The sequence below is a fragment of the Lolium rigidum genome, chromosome 6 (assembly GCF_022539505.1).
Source record: "Lolium rigidum isolate FL_2022 chromosome 6, APGP_CSIRO_Lrig_0.1, whole genome shotgun sequence".
NCBI classification, from domain to species: domain Eukaryota; kingdom Viridiplantae; phylum Streptophyta; class Magnoliopsida; order Poales; family Poaceae; genus Lolium; species Lolium rigidum.
The window spans coordinates 114,333,372-114,338,253 of record NC_061513.1 but is presented as its reverse complement, the minus strand read 5'-3'; the positions used below and the strand labels follow the sequence as shown (position 1 = coordinate 114,338,253).

At 53.7% G+C, this 4,882-nt stretch overlaps 1 pseudogene; it reads right to left on the bottom strand.

Annotated features, from left to right (window-relative positions):
- Positions 1 to 602: 602 nt before the first annotated feature.
- Positions 603 to 2,695, bottom strand: LOC124663150 (annotated as a pseudogene).
- Between the last annotated feature and the right edge of the window lie 2,187 nt (positions 2,696 to 4,882).

Below are 4,882 nucleotides of genomic sequence, written 5' to 3'. Positions count from 1 at the left end.
AGATGATGTGTGTGGTTGAAAAAAAAACATAATTTCTCCAATTCATATTAATTAACTTAATTTTACCTAGATGATGTGTGTATCTAGTCAACAAACACGTCTAGATACATCTGTATCTAGTTAAAGTTGAGGCAGTTAATTTAAATTGGAGGGAGAAGTACAGTTGGGATGTGCTTGAAAGCTTAGAGACTATTGTGCGGAACTGTTGAAGTTCAGTATTCATATCCAAGCGACATATGAAAGAAATACAGAAATCTCCCAGTGCCCAAAACCCATGAGAAATGTTCATATCAAAGCCACGAGTGCAAGCTGTAGTGCCACAGGTGCGTCCATAGTTTTGAGAGAAAGAAACCGGTGCGTCCATAGTTGGCACATAAACCCAGATCAGTGAAATCTTCTTTTATTAAACAAGGTTACAAGGGGTAATTATCATTATATTCAGTAACAGAAATCAGGGCGAACAAAGGCGACCAAACTAGTACTCCGTATAAACAACGGATTTGCTAATGATCAGGCAACTGAGATTAGCTTATGTCTCAGTCGATGTGCATAGCCGTCCATTCTCGCGTCAAGATTCGTCCCTATAAACAATCACGGTCTTCTTATAAGTCTAGAGCGCAGCTGCGAGCCTCACGAGAAGCTCCTTGGTAATAGAGGGGCAACTCGACGTCAGATGATCGTAACCATCGCTCGCCACAACTGCTCTCAAGTTGGCACTCGAGCTGCAGAGGAACGCGAAGATGGCCTCCTTGAGCCGTGGGCACTGGTGCTGCTCGGCCAGTGCCAGTGTCGTCGCCGCCGTGGTCGTGTCGAGGTGCCTGCATAGCTTATCCTCGCAGACAAGCTTCAGCCTATCCATGTCATACCTGTCCGCCGCGACGAGCAGGTGCTGGGCCAGGGTCGTCGCTTCCTCCTCCGTCGTCGTGGGCAGCTCGTCGGTGTAGATGAAGTGGAGCAGTGCCCGGAACACGGCCGCGTCAATGTCGTCGAGGCGGATGCCTCCCTCCTTGTGCTCTCTCATCGGGCCTAGGAGCTCCGCCTTGAAGACCGACGACCGAGCGGCGAGCACGCACCGGTGTGCCGCGAACGTCTCGCGGCCGACCTTGTACGACACGTCGCTACACTCCTGGGAGGAAAGGAGCTGGCACAGATGGCGTGGCAGGACAGGCGGTGGCACCGTTTCGAGCGGCTCAGCGCGCACCTCCTTCACGAAGACGGTGAGCTCGCACCGAACGGTGAAGCAGTCGTCCTTGAGATACCTCGAACTCTCAAGCTCGGCCCTCGTGACGAATCTTTCGGCGGTGACGCCGTTACAATTCTTGGTGAAGGTGAGCTTGGGGTCGTAGAATGTACACAGCCGAATCTGCTCCCCGGCGTGACCGGGCAAGGTGATGCTGAGCTCGACTTTTCCGTGGACGTCGGCGTCTGTCGCGCCGATGCTGGTGGATTCGAGGCGCATGGATATGAAGCTCGTGCTTTCTAACGATTCGCCCTTAGGGTAATATTTGAGACGCCAGGTGTGGCCTCCTACCTTGAACTCTCCCGAGCAGAAGTGCTCACCGTTATTGAGTATCATCTTCGTCCGCGTGTAGCCTTCGATCTTGAGCACATGGTGCCCGGTCGTCTCCGAGACGATGATGGTCGAGGCGGAGGGCGACGGCGCCGCGTCGGCGCAAGCTTTGTTGACGGGGGTCACAGTCGAGTGGAGAGAACATTGTGGCTGTTGCCGTTGAGGGCGATGCAAATTCAGAAGCTTCAAACGCAACCCCATGAACCATCGTCTATGCCGGCCATCATGCCGCTGTATCTGAGCCGTGGCCGCCGAGTTCAGGTGCCGCTCCGTGATTTTATTGTCGAGGCTCCTGCTCAGCTTGTCCTCGCAGACTACCTTTAGCCTCGCCACTTGGTACCTACCTGCAGCGGCAAGTAACTGCCGTGCGACGGCAGGAGCAGTCGTCTCCGGCAACGCCTCCGTGTAGATAAACTGGAGCAAGGCCCGGAACGCCAGGTCATCCATGTCATCGATCTTGATGCTTATACCGGCCGTGGAGCTGGAGAGCTCGGCCTTGAATACCGGAGACCGCGCCGCGAGGATGCATCTGTGCGCGGCGAGCGTCTCTTCGCCGACCTTGAACTCGACATCCGCCCCCTCCTTTGTGTGAAGGAGGCGCGCGAGGTGGGCGTGCAGGTCAGGCTCCGGCACGCCAAGGAACTTCTCCTCCATGAGGACGTGGAGTCTCACGTCTCTCATGACCTCGATGTCGCACCGGATAGCGAGGACATCGTTCCTCAGGTGCGCCGACCTCTCCAGGTCGAGCTTACTAACGAAGTAGTTGAAGGTATACCCGTCGTTACGCCCCACCGACGGGAACGTTCGTATCGTGGAGCTAGCGGAGGTATACGCCGCCACCGGCTCGCCGTTCATGTCAAGAATGCTCAAGCGGAACAACGCCTTCACGGCGGTTTTGGCGGCGTCGGGCTCGACGTTGAGGCCGACGGAGATCCAGTCAGACTGCTCCTTTCTTTTGCCGTTGGGGTAGTACATGATGCGCCAGGTGCGGCCGCCGATCGGGAAGCCGCGGGAGAGGACGTGCTCGCCGGTCGCCACCACCGCCTTGGTGTGGGAATAGCCGTGGATCTTCAGGACATGGTGCCCCGTCGCCTTCGACCGGGCGACGATGGTCGAGGTCGACATGGCGGCGACAATGGAGCGATCAGATCGCGAGCAGCAGGGGTTTTTGATGCCCTGATTTTTTGCCAGAGCTTCTAATCTAAATATCTAATGCCCCTAATTAACGGACCTACGATACTTGTTACCAACGGAAAATATATGCCGATCTGATCTCTAAGGAATACAGTTGTGGTGTAGTACTACTCCGGAACCGGTTTGCGTACGTGGAGCAGTGGATACGTTTCCGCCCTTCCGGTGCCTGAGTTAGAGCATCTCCAACAGGCGCACTAAAAATCGGCACGCTAAACTTTCCTTCCGTCGTGCTGTAAACGGATGCTCCAAAATGCAGCGCGTGCGCGGGCGGTAAAATTGGTCCTCCACCGAGCGCGCCATAATACAGCGCGCGGGGGCGCGGAAAATAACTTTCTACACTACTATGCATTCAACAAGATCAAACACTCGCATATAAATCATGAAACAAATGATCTACACATAGTTTGACACAAAGTGCAGCACACATCACATAGTTCAAGAACGACGCCCAAAATGACGTAGTTCAACAACGACACACAACATATGGTTTAAATGGACACAAAGTGGAACACACAATTTGCATATCACAAATACATCTCACACTTCCGCATTTTCCAAGTCAACACCTTCTTGTGCTTCTTCTTCCTCGTCATCTTGGGTTGAAGGAGGAATAGTACGATCCATGGAGGACATGAATCCTCCCGGTGGTGCTCCCATAGTCCCATACACACCACTCACTGAGCCTCCCATAGTCCCTCCGAACACTCCTCCATAGCTTGGTCCTCCCATGCTGGCCATGCCTCCAAAGCCTCCCATGGCGGGCATGGACATGCTTCCCATTCCGGCCATGCCTCTCATGCCGGTCATGCCTCCCATAACTCCTCCAAACGTCGGCATGCCTCCTCCAAACATGCCGGCCGTGGGTGTGTTCATGTTGGCTATCAACAATCTCTTCTTGGCCAACACTTCGTTGCGAGCAAGGTTGATGTAGTCCTTTTGCCTCTCATCCATGTGGGAAATATCCATCAAGAACAGCTTCCTCTCCTCCTCCACTAGGCGTAGATGCTCCTCGGTGGCTTGCCTCTTCTCCTCCAAAGCCAACTTCCTCTCCTCGTTGGCGGTAATCCTCTCCTCCAAAGTGGCTCTCCGAGCTTCCATAGCATCCATAGCCTCTTTCTCCATGTTTCTTGCCACCTTCTGAAAGATCAGAGTTGGTAAACCTACAGGGGGGGTGAATAGGTTTCTACAGATTTTAATTCTTTCTTTGCAATATTAGGCTTTGCAAAATATAAAAGTGAGCCTAATGCAAACTAGGTGAAACAGCCTATATGAGGATACATCTAACTCGAGCACGAAGGCTCTCACAGGCAGTTAAATCACAAGTAAAGAGTTCGGTTAGAGATAACCGATAGCACGCGGAGACGAGGGTTTATTTCCGTGTTCCCTTCCTTTGCAAGAAGGTACGTCACGTTTGGAGGAGTGGAGGTCCCACGAAGGATTCCCCGCGCCACGAAGGCTCACCCTATTCTCCGGAGCCTATCCCACGAAGGAATAGCTCACTCACTTGTGGTAGACTTTGAGGTAGCCTCCAAACCTTCACAATCTTGTCAGGAGCAAATCCACAACCCAGATGCTTCCGGACCACTCTTGCCCACCTAGGGTTTCCAAGGAACCCTAGAGAGCAAGCTTCTTGATGAATACAAGGGGGAATGAGATTTGGCTTGGTAGAACTATAGATCGGGTCCTCCTCTACCGTTTCCCCGGAGGGATTTGAGTTTGGGTGGAGGAGGAGGGAGATCTGAGGCTTTTGGTGTTTCTAACAATGGAGTATGTGAGAGAGAGCTCAAGAACAGCTTGTAGTGTAGTGCCTACCCCTTCAGAGGTAGGAGAAGGGGTATTTATAGTGTCACTTGAATTATGGCCGTTGCTCACTTGACACGTCATCAGATTCCTCGAGAAACCCGGTCAACCGGGCCTGGCGCCGGATAGGCCGGCGCTGGGGCCGGTCAGACCGGGCCAGGGACCGGACAGGCCGGTCCAAACCGGTTCTGGCGCCAGATCCCGACCGGAGCAGCTTCTTTGGCGTACTGGACCATGCCTAGTTGGCACAAGCGTGTAGGACGGTTGGGCGCCGGGGCAGCCGGTCCTCCATCCGGTCCGACCGGACCTGCGACCGGA